This window comes from Muscardinus avellanarius (assembly GCF_963383645.1).
Source record: "Muscardinus avellanarius genome assembly, chromosome: 14".
In the NCBI taxonomy this organism is placed as follows: Eukaryota; Metazoa; Chordata; class Mammalia; order Rodentia; family Gliridae; genus Muscardinus; species Muscardinus avellanarius.
Window position 1 is genome coordinate 51557685 of NC_137800.1, and position 19291 is coordinate 51576975.

The following is a 19291-nucleotide window of genomic DNA, read 5'->3' on the forward strand; positions in this document are numbered from 1 at the left end:
CTGTTTGTTCAGAATCTACTGTGTCTTCAGTGATAAGGTTGTTTCTTTTCTCCAGGTGTAGGGTGGGTACCACTGGATTGAAGATTTTATTACTTACTTTAGGGGAAAGGGTGAGGAGAAGGCACTTTTCTTCTGCTGTTTCCTCAAATGCCAAAGTGCCATATTTTACAGCAGCATCTTTCAGTCTTATTTTTTTATTTAATTTGAAAAGCATGAGAGTAATAAAAATAATAACTTCCCCATGGGTTGAATGTAGGAATCTAGTATTGAAGGCAATTTAAAACTTAAATCTTAATTCCTAAGTATTTTACTGTTTGGGGGGATATTATGAAAGAAAATTTTTTAAATTTCTTTTTCAGTGAATTTATGTTTGGCATACAGAAAAGCCTCTGATTTCTTAAGTTATATTTTGTATCCAGACACTTTGCTGAATTTGCTTTCTATTTGTTCTCTTTTGATTTCCTTCTCTTGCTTTTGCTCTGACTAAAATCTCCAATACTATATTGAAAAAAAGTCGTAATAGCGAACAACCTTGTCTTGTTCTTATTTTTAAGGGAAACTCTAGCTGTTTTGCCCATTAGTTTTTATCCCAGAAAAGCAAGGCTGGTTTAACATATGCAAATCAATACACATTATTCAACACATAAATAGAATTAAGAACAAAAAGCACATAATCATATCAATAGATACTGAAAAAAACATTTGACAAAATCCAATACCAATTTATGTTAAAAACACTGCAGAAAATTGGAATAGAAGAAACATATTTCAACATCATTAAGGCAATATGCAATAAACCCAAAGCCAACATCATATTGAATTGGGAAAAGCTGCAAGAATTTCCTTTAAAATCAGGAACAAGACAAGGATGCCCACTACCTCCACTCCTTTTCAATATAATCTTTGAGACTCTTGCCACAGCAATAAGACAAGAGAAGGAAATCAAATGAATTCAAATAGGAAAAGAGGAATTAAAAATTATCCTTCTTTGCAGATGACATGATTCTTTATCTAGAAGGCCCAAAGAACTCAGCCAAAAGACTTCTGGAGCTGATTAACTAATTCAGCAAAGTTGCAGGATACAAAATCAACCTAAAGAAATCAGTTGCTGTTCTTTATGCCAACAATAAATACACAACAAAACAAATAGAGAAAATGATTACATTTACTATACCCTCAAAACCAATAAAATACCTAGGAATAAACCTAACCAAAGATGTAGGCTGGAAAGGTTGTGGAGAAGTAAAAACTCTACTAATATTGTTGTTAGAATTGCAAATTAGTGCAATAAATTTTGAAAACTGTATAGAGGATCCTCAGAAGAATAAGAATGATTTTTCCATATGACCCAGCTATAGAACTCCTAAATATCTATTAAAAGAATTAAAGCCAAACTACCAGAGTAATGTATGCATATTTATGTTTAAAGCAGCACAATTGCCAAACTATGGAACAAAAAAAAGATGTCCATCAACAAGTGAATGGATTACAAAACTATGGTATATGTACACAGTGGAATTTTTCTCAGATAAAAATAACAAAATTATATCATTTTCAGGGAAATAGATGGAACTGGAGAACATCATGCTAAGTGAGACTAGTCAGTCACAAAAAGTAAAAAAAAAATGGGGTGTTCTCTCTTATATGTGGAATCTATGGAGAAAAAGGGATGTAGGAGGTTCTTCAGACAAAGAGGAGAAACCTTAGATGAGTGAAGAAAGCAACCTGACTGAGGGAGATGGGGGGGAAAGAGAAACACCTCAATGGAAATGAAGCACATACACAAACTTATCCAAGTCACTGTACTGAGCATGGGAGGAAAGGAATTGGAGAAAATAGGGCAGGCCCTAGGGGAGGGTTCAATGAGTGTTGTGTGTATATATGTCTCTATCACCTTAAGTTTCATCAAGATGTGTGATTATAATGCTCCAATACAATACAACAAATATAGTAAAATAGATGTTTTACAAATATTAGATTTTAAAGTGATATATAACCATGTGGCTCACAGTATAAGTCAACTATTTATCATCTTACTTTAAGAAATTGAGTTAGCTGATGGGGAAGATATATGAAAAAATTAGATTTGTTCTTCTATAATACTGCCATTATTATGCTTCTGTTGTCTTGCTTATCTAAATACTTTACATTCATGGGATTGTCCTCCCTGTCTTGTAATCTCTAAAATAAACTCATGAAATTTATGAAGTTTATCTTTTTGAAATATTTCTAGTTTGGGACATCTGATATATAGACTGATTTATAAAGTTAATCCAGGATCACTTGTTCTTTCCCCTCCTCTGTCTGCACTTCAGCTATATAAATTTCTGCCTACTGATAGCACTAAGAGCAGCATTTGGTTATTTCTTTCAAAGAGGATCACTTCTATAGATGATCAAATGAGCTATAGAATATTGTTATGGGCTCCAATTATAAACACCTTTTAAAATTATTTTTTGGTTCTAGGTCATGCTTTTGATGACCCAATTTTCTACCTATAGGAGGAACTTAGAAGGTATCTATTACCAAAAATAATGATTTTTCAGGAAGGAAAATATAAGCTCTCTTTACCAAAAGAATATTTTCAATAGCATAATATATGCATATAAGATAGTATGGAAGTGGTATTACAAATAGATAAGAAAAACCAAGTTACTTTTCTAGCAAAAATTAGCATAGAACCAACTACAAATTGCCTAGATCAAGAACAGGAAATTAGCTAGAAGGGCACATAGAAATATAGGTTAATAAACAAAAGATAGGTTGATTGCAGGTAAATTTTTTTTTAACAAGTTTCTTGTCAAGTCTCACAAGTTTTTAATACACATTTGTCATTTCTGACTTAGTAAAGGAAACTAGTGTATTTCCAAAATTATAATTATTTACTGAAGTTTTCTTTAAAATTAGTCTAGGAAATTATTGATAATATAGCTACTTACCAGTAATAAAGTACATACCCACTACTCTTGTAAGTATTTTTTGTCTTGCAAGAACCTGCAGTAACTTGCTGGGCTCCTCTCCCTTTTTTAGCACAATGTAAGGAACATGTAAAAATGAAAATTTGCTAGAGAAAACCAAGTCAGAAATAGAATGTTGGAAATCTTTAAAAAAAAACTTTAATATCTTAGATTTATATAAGATTGTGTTTCAGGGAGCTATAGAATATTTAATCTTCAATCCATAAAGTGGATAATAGATACTACTACTCTTTTTGATAGCCAAAGAATCTTGCTCTTATAAACTATTGAAAGTCCAACTCTCACTTTGTTTATGTACCTTCACCTTTAATTTATAATAACTTCTCTCTTAATAAAGAGAGTTCTTAGAAAGAAATAATAAAGCATTGCTTATCTTTCACTCTGTTACATTGGGTCTCTTTTAGTACCTTTTTGCTTTTTATTCTGCTCATTGACATTTTCTATTTTCTCTTTTTCTTTTCCAATTTGAGAAAATGGTTAGAAAGAAAGTTGTGTAGCGTGTACTTTGGTATATTCATGAATAATAGAATATTTTTTGGATTTTCTATATCTGCAAAACATGCATTTTAGAAAAATTGACATGGCCAATGTTGACTAAGGGGAATATAAAATTCTGGAAATACCAATAAACATGATTGAAATGGAAAAGTTTTTAAAATAACATTGCCCAATGTTGCTTTCGTGTACCTTAGATGAAGTTTTTATATTTGTGGAAACTAGATAATTAACAAAATATATACAGTATTTCAAAATATAGAGGGAGAAATATTTAAAGGGCTGATATAAAAACTTGACCAAGTAACATAGAAGAAAACTTCAGGCAAATCTCACTGGCAAAAGTAGATGCTATCAAAGGAGATAGCAAAACAAAATTGTAAAACCCTTTAAACTGACTTTCAAATGGACACCTGAGGTAGGGGAAAAAGCATCAGTGAATTTTTTAAATTTAAGTTTATAAAGTGTACTATAGTGATCATGAGATTGCTTTGAGGAATAAGACAAAATGAAGCAGAGGAACATGGATCGCAAATATAGTTGTATGGTTCAGAATTTTAAAAATTATGATTTAGATAGGAAAACTAATTGCTGGTGGGTCCAATTGATCTGGAAATATTCAAAAGGAAGCCTAAGCATAGTTTTTCTCGGAAGTCAACAAGTTTTAGTGGTCAACACTATCTCTCACCATAATTGTTTATGTTCTTTATGTGGTAATTGTTCTCTCTGAAAAGCCTGCATTCCTGACTACTTATCAACAATTAAAGTTTGTGGTGCTCATTCTACAGCTGCGTTTGGTTGTGGCAGGAGTTTCCCTTCATACTGCTGCTGTCAAAATAACAACGATGTATCTGCCAACTTGTAAGAGAATGAGATTTAAAAGTAATATAAATATAAATTTTCTTCTTTAATGTGATAGTAAAGTTATTTGGCTTCATTAGAATATTGGGAACTGTTTTCTCTTTTTCAGATCTCTTGAACATTATTTAACACAGTATTAAACATAATTAATCCATAGGAGATTAAGATTCACCCAGTATTAAAAGTTAAACCATAGGAGGTTAATTTATATGGCTGTTAAAATCATTTAATAGATAAACATAATCTGAGACTGTCTAAGGAGCAGAATATGAAAAATTCCTAAATTTTAATTTGTCATAAAAATTTTTCTTCAAGGATTAAAACTGCTCAATAAAATATACTTTGGGATACTCTAGAAATATTCCAATTAAAGTGAAGAACAATAGAAGCCTGGGAGGTGTCTATAATTTTAAACTTTTTTTCTAAAGTTCTAATACAATACAACAAAATTAATTTTTATATATTTTTTCTTTCATTTATAAGTGGAACATATTGAAAATGATATACATTTAGACTGTGCTTGGTGGCCTCTCTTCCCCTACAAAATTAATTTAATGAATAAATGTTAAAAGCAAGAGAAGAAAATATTTCTATTTGAAAATTGCAATTTTTTCTACAAAATGCAAAATAATTAGCTAAAACACTGTTAAAATTAATAAAAAATTGTAAAAGAACACTATTATAACATATAACCTCTTTTATAAAGGGATGTAAAGTAAAATTCAAAACGCTAACTTTTTCTAATGCTCAGATTGACTACTTTGTTAAAAAAAAAAGCAAAAATAGAATTTTAATTGGGTAAGGACTTTTGTTAAAATAATTTCACAAAGTGATTTTTTAGTGTCTATCTAACAATTTGTTGAGCTCCATTATAACATGAATTTAAACTTGCTAAGTTCACCATTCCACTCTTTAATTTCTTAAACTCTCTTCTTTAAGGCTAAGAGTGAGGACTTCTTTGGTTTCATCACCAGCACTAGCCATGCTTTATTTTTCCCACAAGAGCCATTTTTCACAAATAAACTAAGTTTTGTTCACTTTAAAACAGATACTTTATATGAAAGAAAAGGGGAAGAATGGGGTAAGATAAGGCACGCATGAGGAGGAGAAGCTGGCTTATATATACTGTGGTATCATGACTTTCTCCCATGGGTACTGTTCTAATTCATGCCACCACAAAACTACAGATTATTTGTGGTATGAACCCTTGTGATTGCATCTAAAGAATACTAAATGCTAATAGTAGTAATATAATATTAAAGCCTTGAATGCCAAGAGTCTAATGAACCTTTATTATACATACTTTAATTGGTGCATTAAGATATAATTATATATCAGTGAGGTTCAAAGTCATACAAACAAACATGCACACAGGTCTTGATGTGTTTCTTTCAAGTCCTATACTCCTCTTCATACACAATAGTGAAAATGGTAGTGATACCTTCACACATGGGCATAGCATAATTTGAACTGTTCCTTTAATCACTTCTTTCTTTTTCTCTACCCTCCTTTTTCCTTCCTTCTCCTCTCTCCTTATCCTCTTTTACTATTCTACTGGTCTCTCTTATAAATTATCTAAAGTTCTTTCTGTGTCCTATTATCTCTCTAGTTGCCACATATGAGAGAAAACATTTGACCCTTTACTTTCTGAAATTGGATGATTCCACTTAGCATATTTTCTATTTCCATCCTTTTTCCTGCAAATGACATGACCTTGTTCCCATTTATGGATAAGTAAATTTCCATTCTGTATCTACATAACATTTTTATTATCCATTCATTTTCTCATGAACACATATATTGGTTATATACCAGTTATTGTGAATTACAATACTATAAACTTTTTATAAGTACAGTAATATTTATCACCATGAAGATTAATTTTATTGTTTTTAAAAAGTACCCTAAAATATTTTACTCCAAGTCATCTAAGATAAACACACACACACACACACACACACACACACACACACAAAAAAAAAAAAAATATATATATATATATATATATATATATATATATATATATATATATATATATGAATGGAAAATCAGGGAGCTGCAGAAGAAATAGGTAACACACACCAGAATCAGAGAAACAAGATTTTCCATCCAACAGACAACTAAGATTGGTTATCTTTGGAGATTCATTATTTACATTAGTCTTTTACCTATCTCTAAATTGTATTGTTTGCTATTATTGTTGCTAATTTTTAGGATTTATAGTTGGAATATTAATATACCTTCGGATACAGCATTTGGAAATATTTTATCCCATTCTATCAGTAACTTTTAACTCTGTTTACATTGTCTTTGGATATACAATTTTTTTTAATTTTTAAAAAAATTTTTTCTTTTAACAATTTTTTATTGAACATAAATAATATATATTGAAACTATATTTGGTGCCCTCTCCCCCCCCACCCCCGTTTTTCCTTCCCCCCTCCCACCAATGGTTGTTCAGGTTAACCATGTCATATTCATAATTTTACACATATTAAGATGTAGACCCTCATTAATCAAGATCAGCCTTCCTCCTATCCTATCTTTTTATTCAAATTTTGCTGATATTTCCCCTTCATTATCTGGAGTCCCATTGGTATCTTCTGTGTTTCCTAGTTTGGACATATTAGAAGAAACATATGTACCTTCTCCTTCTGTGCTTGGTTGATCTCACTTAACATAATGTTCTCCAGGGCTTTCTATCTTCTTGCAAATGATATAATTTTGTTCTACTTTATGGCTGAATAGAATTCCATTGTGTGTATTTCCCAAAGTTTTGCTATCCATTCATCTGTTGATGGAGATCTGGGTTGGTTCCATATTTTGGCTATTACAAATTGTAATATGTAATATTACATATTACATGCTATGAACATAGGTATGCATATGTTGCTGTAGTTCTCTGAATTCAACCCCTTTGGAAAGATACCCAGGAGTGGTATAGCTGGATCATATGGTAGATCTATTCCCACCTTTCTTAGGAATCTCCACACAGATCTCCATAGTGGCTGAACTAGTTTGCACTCCCACCAACAGTGTAAAAGAGTTCCTCTTTCCCCACATCCTCGCCAGCATTTGTTGTTATTTGATTTCTTTATGCTTGCCACTCTGACTGGGGTTAGATGGAATCTCAGGGTAGTTTTGATTTGCATCTCCCTGATGGCAAGTGATGAAGAACATCTTTTCATGTATCTATTGGCCCTTGGTATCTCTTCTTTTGTGAAGTGTCTATTTAGTTCATTTGCCCATTTCTTGATTGGGTTGTTTATTTTGCTAGTATAGAGTCTTTTAAGCTCTTTGTATATTCTGGATATTAGCCCCCTATCAGAATGGTGGCTGGTAAAGATCTTTTCCCATTCTGTAGGCTTCCTCTTTAGGTTATTGATAGTTTCCTTTGATGAGAAGAAACTTTTTAGTTTGATGCTATCCCACGTGTTTATTCTTGCTTTAATTTCCTGAGCTTTGGGGGTTTTGTTGAGAAAGTTACTGCCTGTACCAATATGTTGTAGTGTTGAGCCTATACTCTCCTCTAATAACTTCACAGTGTCAGGTCTAATTTCTAAGTATTTGATCCATCTTGAGTTGATTCCTGTGCATGGTGAGATATAGGGGTTTAGATTCATCTTTTTACAAATGGTTAGTCAGTTCTCCCAGCACCACTTGTTGAAAAGGCTGTCTTTCTCCAATGTATGTGTTTGGCCCCTTAGTCAAAGACTGATTGACTAAAGATGTGTGGGTTTGTTTCTGTATCTTCTATTCTAATCCACTGGTCAGTATATCTGTTACTGTGCCAGTACCATGCTGTTTTTACTACTATTGCTCTATAGTATAATTTGAATTCTGGGATTGTGATGCCTCCTGCATGTTTCTTATTGCTGAGAATTGCTTTGGCTTTGCTGGGTCTTTTCTTTCTCCATATTAAGTTCATGATTGATTTTTCTAAGTCCCTGAAGAACTTTATTCTAGGTATTTTATTGGTTTTGAGGTTATAGTGAATGGAATTGTTTTCTTTGTTTCTTTCATTGTGGATTCATTGTTGGCGTAAAGAAAAGCCACTGATTTCTTTAGGTTGATTTTGTAATCTGCGACTTTGCTGAATTTGTCAATCAACTCCAGAAGTCTTTTGTTTGAGTCATTTGGGTCTTCCAGATAAAGGATCATGTCATCTGCCAATAAGGATAATTTTAATTCCTCTCTTCCTATGTGAATTCCTTTGATTTCCTTCTCTTGTCTTATTGCTGTGGCAAGGGTCTCAAGGAGTATATTGAAAAGGAGTGGTGACAGTGGGCATCCTTGTCTTGTTCCTGATTTCAGAGGAAATCTTGCAGTTTTTCCCCATTCAATATAATGTTGGCTTTGGGTTTACAGTATACTGCCTTAATGATGTTGAAGTGTGTTCCTTCTATCCCAATATTCTGCAGTGTTTTTTTTTTTTTAACATAAATGGGTGTTGGGTTTTGTCGAATGCTTTTTCAGCATCTATTGCTATGATGATGTGGGTTTTTTTCTTGGTTCAATTTATGTGGTGAATAACATATATTGATTTGAATATGTTGAACCAGCCTTGTTTTACTGGGATGAGACCAACTTGGTCATGATGTTTTTTTCTTTACTTGGTGGTTCTCTGTCCTTCTTATGTGGGCACTCGATGCAAGAAACTTTCCTCTAAATACTGCCTTCACAGTGTCCCATAGATTTTGGTAGTTTGTGTCTGTTTTAATTTTCCATAAATTTCTTTACTTCTTCCCTAATTTCTGCTCTTACCCATTCATCATTCAATAGTATATCATTCAATCTCCATGTATTTGAATAATTTCTTCTGATTTTCCTGTTGTTGATTTCTACTTTTATTCCATTATGGTCTGAAAGAATGCAAGAAATTATATTACATCTTTTGAATTTGCAGGCGCTTTCTTTGTGTCCCAGGATGTGGTCTATTTTGGAGAAGGTTCCATGGGCTGCAGAGAAGAATGTGTATTCTCTAGTTCCTGGCTGAAATAATCTGTAAATGTCTATTAGGTCAATTTGGTTTATAGTTTTCTTTAGTTCTAAGGATTCTTTACTCATCTTTTGTCTTGAAGATCTATCCAGTGGTGTGAGAGGCATATTAAAGTCTCCCACAATTATTGTATTTGGGTCTATTTGGGATCTGATGTCCAGAAGGATTTGTTTTACAAATGTGATTGCACCCGCGTTTGGGGTATACATATTTACTATTATTATATCATCTTGGTGTATTGTTCCTTTTAATAAAAGGAAGTGCCCTGATTTGTCTCTTCTGATGTGTCTTAGTTTAAAGTCTGTTTTGTTTGATATCAGGGTTGCTAGCCCAATTCTTTTTTGGTCTCCAATTGCATAGTATATCTTTTTCCATCCTTTCACTTTCAGTCTGTGAATGTCTTTGGCTACAAAGTGAGTTTCTTGCAGACAGCATATATTTGGATTATGTATTTTAATCCACATTGCTAATCTATGTCTTTTGATTGGTGAGTTAAGTCCTTTGATATTAAGGGATATTATTAATATATGATTTTTGTTTTCTGCCATTTTGTGTTCTGTCTACTATTGGCTGGTTTGGTCTTTCTTCTTTACTTAAATGCCCACTTATTAACTTACTCTCTTCTCTGGTTCTTAAGTCTGCTTCTTTTTTCTTCCCTATGGTTTATTTCTTTAAGAATTTTCTCTAGTGTTGGCTTTGAATTCATAAATCTTTTAAGATTCTGTTTATCCTGAAATACTTTTGTTTCCCCAATGATTTTGAATAGTAGTTTTGCTGGATAGAGTAGTTTTGGTTGGAAGTTATTTTCTTCTGAATCATATCATACCAGTCTTTCCTAGCATTCAAGACCTGGGTTTTATAGTCTGGATTGATTCCTATTGTTTTTCCTCTATATGTCACCCATCCTTTTGTTCTCACTGCTTTTAAGATTCTTTCCTTGGCCTCTATGTTGGTCATTTTGGCTATTATGTGGCATGGGTAGGTCCTTCTTTGGTCCTGTCTCAATGGTGTTCTGTATGCCTCCTGGACATGAAGATCCAAGTCTCTTTCCATGGTTGGAAAATTCTCTGAAATTATTTCTTTGAAGAGATTATGGATGCCCTTGGTCTATATCTCTATTTCTTCTTCAATGCCTATTATCCATAAGTTAGGGTGCTTCATATTATCCCATATTTTCTGGATGTTTAGGTTTTGTTGCTGTAAAGATTTCTCTATATTGCTGACTGCGCTTTCGGTTTTGGATGTACTGTCTTTTAACATTAATATTCTGTTTTCCTTTTCATCAAATCTTCCAGAATTTCTTTCTATTGCTGTCTTCATTTCACTTATTGACTCTTTCATTTCATTCCAGACCTCTTTCTCATTTTTTCTTAATGTTTCCAACTCATCTTTCTTCTCCTCTAGACTTGTTTTAAATCCTTTTATCATATTGTAAATCAAGATTCGGAACTCTCCTTCTTGCATTTCTTGTAGATCAGTATTCGTGACTTCTGTCGTTTCTCCACTATTCCTGGTTCTCATATTTTCAAAGTCCTCAGGCCTGTTCTTCTGTTGTCTTCCCATTGATTGTGGGTATTGTGTATAGTCCAGTCTTAGTAGTAGGTATTTAGAAGATTTAACAGGTAAGCAGTACCTTTTCAAGTGGTGAGGGTTGGGTGATGGTGGAGTAGCAGGGGTCAGAAGTCAGAAACCATGAACACCAAAACTTTGTTTCTCTTCTTCATAAAATGACAATAAACAGTAGCCAATGCCAACGGTTCTTGAGTGCGCTGTCGCAGACTAGGTGAACTTGCTGCCTCCACCGAAGGCAATGTGATGCTGCTGCCACCTCTTCAGCCGTGAAGTTGGCATATTTTTTTTTTCTGGTTTTGAGCTCTACTCTGAGTCCCTGGATGGCATGCTGAGCCCAGCCCCTGGGAGCTTTAGACGCTCCTTGCAGCAAAAAAACTGCTAAATTACACCCAGCTGTTCTGCAGCTGCTCACCTCAGCTCCCTGTCCACCCCTCCTCTCTAGAGCCTGGTGGCTGGTTGAGTGTGCTGATCTGGAGCCGTCTGGTAAATTCTCTGCTGCCAGCAGTAGTATGGTGCTGCTGCCATGTCCATGCCGTTAGGCTGGTGTATCTCTTCTCCGGTTCTGAGCTCTGTTCTGAGTCCCCCTCCTCTCTGGAGCCCAGCGTTGGGAGGGAAGATGGTGCTGGTGGTGCGGCTTCATGCCCGCTGGAATGCAGGCTGGTTTTCTCTATGGCGTCTGGTCTTAATTCTAACCTTCCTTCTCTCTGTCCCTTGTACTTACAGTTTTTATTTCTCTGCTGTTGGTGTTTTCTGGCTATGAAAAGCGTTGATTTTGTAGTAATAAAGATAGATTGTTAGCGGGATTCGTAAGCGCTGCTTTACTCAGTCGCCATCTTCCTGGAAGTCCATCTTAGGTCTTTTTATTGAGGAGTTGGGACCATTTATGTTCAGTGTGATTATTGAGAGATGATTTTTAATTTTCAAGAGATTTAACTTTTGTTTGAGGTAGTGTTTGTTCTTCTTTGCTTAATTGTTTGCTGAATGAAAATGTTTTATTTCTCTTGTTCTGATAATGTATTACTTATTTCTCTTTTACAGTTAATGTCTTTGAGTATTTTTTCTAATGCTGGTTTGGAAGATATAAATTTCTTTAGCTTCTGTTTGTCATGAAAGATTTTTATTTTTCTTACTAATTTGAGAGATAGTTTTGCTAGGTAGGAAATTTTTGGCTACAAATTGTTTTCTTTTAGAGTTTGAAATATGTTACTCCAGGCCCTTCTGGCTTTCATGAGTTGGTTTGGGAAGTCTGGAGTTATTCTAATTTTTTGCTTCTGAATGTCACTTGGTCTTTTGTTTTTATTGCTCTTAAGATTCTCTTTGGCTTCTAAATTGGTCAGTTTGAGTATTATGCGGTGTGATGAACCTTTTCTCTAATCTTTTCTAAAATGGTTCTATAAGTTTGGAAATTTTTCTGATATTACTTCTTTGAAAAGATTGTTGATCCCTATAGTTTCACATTCGATTTCCTCTTTTATGACAATTATTCTTATATAAGGTCCTGTTGTTTTGGGATTGTGGGAGCTCACTTTTTCCTTATTATTCCTCCTTCTCATGATTTCAGAACCTTGTATCTGTTTCTTTTGGTAGATTTATCTCAGTCTTTAGGTGTCAGCTGGTATATCCACAGGCAAGTTGTGTTTTATTCAACAGTAAAAGCTGAGTGAGGAGGGAAGTGAAATAGTGAAGTTGTAAATACAGGAACAGAGTAAAGGTACAGAGAGAAATAAACACAATGAGAGTATTAGTTTGGTTGTTTGGTTAGGTAGTATAGAGATTAGAAATAGTAAATAATTAATAGTATTCTAGTAATAAATGTAGAGTTTTTACTATACTGGTATAAAGTGGATTTAATACAAGATAAAGAAGTGAAAAGAAGAGAGAAAAAATAAGAAAAGGGATGGAGAGAAGAGAGTGGCTATGTAAGAGGGAAGAACCTTGAGAGAGGGGTTGGGAATAGGGGAATCAAATAATCATATGCACACACATACAAAAACACAGAATGAAAACAATATAATGCAACTCCATAAATATATGAATATTCAGCTGACTGGGCCTCTGTAGTCTTTCTCTGTGAAGACACAGAGTGCCACTGGCACCTTTACTACTGCAAGCCTGGTTCTCTTAGTCTTTCTTAGTCTATGCAGATGAATGGTATCAATGGGGCTGAATCTAGTGTTAAGTGTAGATCACCCTCCAAGTTTTCCACAGGTTTGGAGTCTCAGTCTCTTCATGTCTCTGTAGGTGGCAAATGCCTCTGAGACTAAGCTCAATATAAGACCCTCTTTTCTGCACAGCTAAGGCTGGGCTGGTCTAACTCCTCCTCATTCACCATAATTGGGTGGTCTGTGGTGATCCCACTGTTCCTACTAGTTGAATCTAGTGTTAAAATAGGTTTCCCCCCACACTTTCTACTGATGCAGAGCCTGAGTCTGTTCAAGTCTCTGCTATGTCCAACAACAGACTCCATTCCTACCTTTGCTGGGTCAAACCACAAAATCTCAGACCTAGGGAGTTTATCATGGTGTGCGAGTCCTTGGGGGCGCTGCACTGGGGGTTCTTTCACAGGGGCAGCAGGTTCACTTACTGATGGGGATTGGGTGGTGTTTCTGAGCACTGGTCTGGATCTCTGGAGAGCATGGTGAGCTCAACAGTCACTGCGGCAAATTGCAGCCAGTGTTTATGCAGGAGAAACTGATAAATTACAATTTCTTTGATCTACAGACTCTTACTTCAGGTTCTTGGTTGTTTTTCTGTTTATCTCTGAAGTTGGGTTCAATGAGTCAAGATGGCACTGCTGTGGTGCTGGCAGCTGCAGGGCAGGTGGGTTTCTTTTCTGGTGGTGTTGAGTACCACTCTAGATCTCTGGAGGGTATGGTGAGCTTGGCTGCCACTGCTGGAAGTTGCAGCCAGTGTTTGCACAGGAGAAGTTGAAAACTTGCAGTTCTGCTGATCTGCAGCTACTTACTTCAGGTCCTTGGTATTTTTTTTTTTTCTTATTTGTCTCTGGAGTCAGGTGCAGTGAGACAAGATGGTGTCTTTCTGGTGCCCATGACTGCAAGGTTGGCATATTTCTTTTATTCTCTCTGATCAGTCTTCTTGCCTTTTTTACCTGTCACTTTATTATTTTTAAGTTGTGGTGTTTTCTGGTTTTGTAAGAATGCTATTTTTAAGGCAATGAAGATCAAGTGTCAGCAGGACTGGTATGTTCTGCTTTCCTGGTCACCATATTCCCAAAACTCTGGCAGTTATCTCTTGTAAGTCAAAACAACAAACAACTTACAGTGCCAGGAAGATTAAAAAGGCCAAATTTTTAGTTGTTTAAAAAAAACCTTTTAGTCCGGGTTGGTGGTGCACGTTTGTAATCCCCGCACTTGGGAGGCGGAAACAGGAGGATTGCACAGGCTCAAAGCCAGCCACGCTGGCTTAAGAGACCCTGTTTCCAAATTTAAAAAAAGTATAAAATAGGTCTGGGAGTGTAGCCTGGAGATAAAAGGGCTTCCAGAAACCCCAGTACCACCAAAAAACCCCCAAAACCAAAAAACAAAAAATACAAATCTTTTTCCTTTCTTATGTTTTCTGTTTCTTGGCATATTATAGGGCTCTTTGGTAATTGATACTATTTTGAGTAAAATTAATTAACATTCTAAATAATTTGCATGATTATTACATTCATCATATGATATTATAATGCAAATTTAATGGACAACTTGTATGGTGAAATCACCAAATTTACTCAACTTGTATTTGCAATATATACATATATATGCTTTGTTCTTACCAGAATAATAAAATGCACAAAATTAATTAATTTTTAATTTCTTGATACATATACTTTTTTTGTGTGGTACTGGGGGTGGAACCCAGTACCTATATTATATTTTATTTGGAAACAGGGTCTCACTAAGTTTCTGAGAGCCTCACTATGTAGCTGAGGCTGGCTTTGAACCCGTGTGATCCTCCTGTCTCAGCCTACCAAATGCAGGGATTACAAGCGTGTACCACCACACCCGGCAATACATATACATTTTATACTTGGTTTATCAATACATAAAAAATAAGTAAAAAGGAAAGAAAAAACTGAATTGCATTCCCTTTCTCTTTTCTCCTGTCATTTTCAATATAAAACTTTGCATGATAGAGGAATGTGAACACCAATAGAAATTAATATAAAATGTTTCTTGGTTAGCATTTCTTAGGTAGAATTGCCTTGCTTCTATATTCAAAGCAAATACTTTCTAGTAAAAAGTATTGCTTTGTGCTATATCAGTTAGCTTTCTATCACCATCATAAAGTACCTGAGGTAATTAATTGATAGAAATAAGGCTATTTTTTCTCATAGACCTGGAGATTTGAGTAATATGGCACATACACATTGATTTGGGTGTCTAGTATTGGTGGTGCATCATGGTGGGTGTGGCAGTATTAGAAAATTGCTTTGTTATTAATTTACAAAATGTAAAAAGTAGTCAGGGCCTGGGTGCTGTGTAGGCACTCAGGCAGAGAAGGGGCAGGAGCTATTACAATGATGAGTTCCTGTCTGTCTTTACCCTTTGTTCTAATGATTAATCTATTGTAAAAGCCTCAGAGTCAATTGAAGCTTTTAGCCCTAAAACTGTATAGAGGCAATCAGTGCCTTTGTTTACCTCATCTCCTCTGTGACCTGGCCTGGGTATAGGAAAGGTAAACTTAATGAGTGGAATCAAAACACTCTATTTGATGAGTAACTAGTACTGCCCAATACAATAGAGGCTAGGGCTAGGTAGATTCTTGACCTCTGCACTTGGTAAGTGCACTGTCCAGAGACAGAGGCACTACCTGCCTAAGGAATAAGTTACTAGCCCATTACCTTGGTAATGCTGATAAGAAGATACCAATACAAAAATCTATTTAAAGTTTGGGGGTCCCCAAAATAGGCCAGAGTTTCATTCTTGGGCTCTCCAGCAGGCAGGTCAGTATGCCACTTTTTCCTTGTCGTTTCTATTTCCTACTAATTATGTAGTAAAGATTTTTTAAAGCTGCACCAAGCTGCTTATCAGTTTTATTTTTTCTATTCAACAAACTTTACTTGAACAAATAAAAGAAACCCCACCATTTAAACTGTAACAGTGGGAGTATTTGGTTGAGCATACTGCTTTTCTCACAAGGCAGGAAGCAGAGGGAGATGAGATCAGGGTTCCACAGTTCTATTGAGGGACATGTACCTAGTGACTTAAGGACTACCCACAAGGCTTTGCTTCTTAAAGGACAATAGGGACTTCCGGGAAGATGGCGACCGAGAAAAGCGGGGCTTAAGAGCCCCGCTAACAACAAATCTCCATTACCACAAAATCAGCGCCTTTCAAAGCCAGAAAACAACATCACCAGAGAAACAAAAAAAAAAATCACCAGGCTCCAGAGAGAAAGCGGACTGAGAACAGAGCCACAGAGGAGATCCTCACGCCCAAGGATGCGGCTTCACGCCCGAGGACGCAGCAGCAGTGCCATACTGCTGGCGGCACTGGCGAATTCACGGAACGGCCACAGCAAGCCGAGGGGAGCCGCTGCGGAAAGGCCTGCAGGATTTCTCGGCGCAGAGGGCATCTAAAGCTCCCAGTGGCTGAGCTCAGCACACGCTGCAGGGATTCAGAGTGGAAATCAAAACCAAGAAAAAAAAAATGCCAGCCCCATAGCCGAGGGCATAGCAGCGGCGCCATATTGCCACCGGCGGCAACAGCACCGAATTCACCGAATTCAGTACAGCTACATCTGCGTACTCAAGAACAGTGAGTCAAATTGTGGGCCACAGCGGAGAAATCCCAGTACTGTACTCACTGGGACTTGACCCAGTGGGAGAGGGGCGGTGGCAGTGATATCACACCATAGGAGAACGTGCAACCTGGCACCCCCCATAGTCTAAAGCAGCCTCTATCGACTCTCTGGGTCAGAGACTCTGTGATACAACCCAGTAAAGGAGTAGTGGGGTCTGAGATACTACTGACTCGAGATCCAGAGCACCTTAAGTGAAGTCATAGTGACCCAAGGGAAGAACCCAGAGAAGGCACAAACTTCTGAAATCATGGGAAAGAGGAATAATACTGGAGCAATGAATGCTCACAACCCCACAACATCAGAACCCGATAAAACTGAAAATCAGAGATTTCTAGAAGATCAAATCAGGAAAATAACTGTAGAAATAATAGAGGTGCTTCGAAAAGAACTCAGAGAGAGCCAAAAAGAGATAAAGGATGCAATTAATGAAGTAAAGGCCTCAATTCAAAGCACAAACAACTGATTAGACCACATGAAGAACAGAATCTCGCTCTTAGAAGATGATCATTCCAAAAATGAACGCATAGTTTCTAATCTAGGAAAAAATATCCGACAGCAGGAATCTGATATTGAAGAAATATGGGCCCATTTTAAGAGAGCTAACCTAAGAATAATTGCAATAGAGGAGGGAAAAGAAAGTGAAACCAAAGGGATCAACAATCTCTTCAAGGAAGTAATAGCAGAAAATTTTCCAGACATAGAGCAAGAGGTTGATACGCAGGTCCAGGAAATGTATAGAACTCCCTTTAGACAGGATCGGAGAAGAGGATCCCCACGCCACATAATTGTCAAAATGACCAATGTGGAATGCAAGCAGAGAATCTTAAAGGCAACAAAAGCAAAGGGCCAAGTGACATTCAGAGGCAAACCAATTAGAATCACTCCAGACTTCCCAAACCAAGTTATGAGAGCCAGAAGGGCTTGGAGTAACATATTCCCAATTTTGAAAGAAGACAACTTCCAGCCAAAAATTTCCTACCCAGCAAAACTTTCTATCAAATTAGATGGAGAAATAAGAAGCTTCCATGACAAACAGAAACTGAAGGAATTTATGTCTTCAAAACCAGCACTAGAGAAAATACTCAAAGAGATTAACTATAAAGAAGAAATAGGTAACACACATCAGAACTAGAGAAACAAGATTTTCCATCCAACAGACAACTAAGATTGGTTATCTGTGGAGATTCATTACTTATGTTAGTCTTTTACCTATCTGTAAAGGGTATTGTTTGCCTTTGTTGTTGTTAATTTTTAGGATTTCTAGTTGGAATATTAATATACCTTCAGATATAGCATTTGGAAATATTTTATCCCATTCTATTAGTAACTGTTAACTCTGTTTACATTGTCTTTGGATATACAATATGTTTTTTATTTTTTGGGGAGTTTGTATACTCTTCTGTTGCCTGTGCCATTGAAATCATAACCAAGAAATCACTGCCAATTTCAATGTTGTGAGGTTTTATGACCCAGATTTTCTCCTAAAAGTTTATAGTCTTAAGATTTATATATAGGTCTTTTATCTATTTTGAGTTAATATTTGTATATGGGATTAGGTAAGGGCCCAATTTTCTTCTTTTCCATGTAATTATTATTTTTCAACAATATTTAGTTAAAAGATTATTATTCCCACCACCAACTGTTCGTGGAAACCTTGTCAAAAATAACTTGAAAATATAGGGAAGAATTTAGCTCTAGGCTTTTATTTAACTCCAATGGTTTATATATCTGCCTTTAGAATAGTACTACACTGTTTCAATTATTGTAGCTTTATATGGTTTGAAATCAGAAAATATACATCTTCTAGCTTTGTTCTTTTTCAAGATTGTTGTGGGTACCTAGAGTCCATATTCCATATTAGGATAGATTTTTTTTCTGAAAAATAAATATATAAATATATGATAGTTTCACCTAAAAAATAGAAAAAATAGATTCTCTGGTAAGAAAGAAAGCAAAAAGAAATATTGAAATGTTATCTTTAAGTCATCAAAAGCTTGGTATCAGACAAATGAAACTGTTATGTGAGATTATCATTTTTAATTTTTGATAAATTGCTATAATACTAGATGTCAACTACTAAGCCAAGCATGGGAGGGAGGGATAGGGAGAGAATGGGGTGGGGATCGGGTGGGGGCTGACTGGGCAATGTGTGCATGTATGTCTACAAAAGTATGTATCCCACTATGATGTATGAGTACAGTGCACCAATTAAAAATAAAAAATAAAAAAATAAAAATAAATAAATAAATAAATAAAATGCACATGGACACATGGTTCCAGAACATCTCAAAAAAAAAAAAAAAAAAGGACAATAGGGACTCCCAAAAATAGCAACCTGGGTAAAAAACATTTATATATATAGACCTTTGGGAAACACTCATTCAAACCATAGCACTGGGGTGATTATTACCCTCATTTAGTTATAGAGAGGAGAAGCATATTATGTATTCACTTTAGTATTAGTAAACTTCCATGCATATGGATCCGCTGAAATTGTGTGCTAATAGTGAATATTATAAGTGGGGAGTCACACAACAAGTGCATCCATATTGTGTACTTATCTCATGTTATTGCTCTT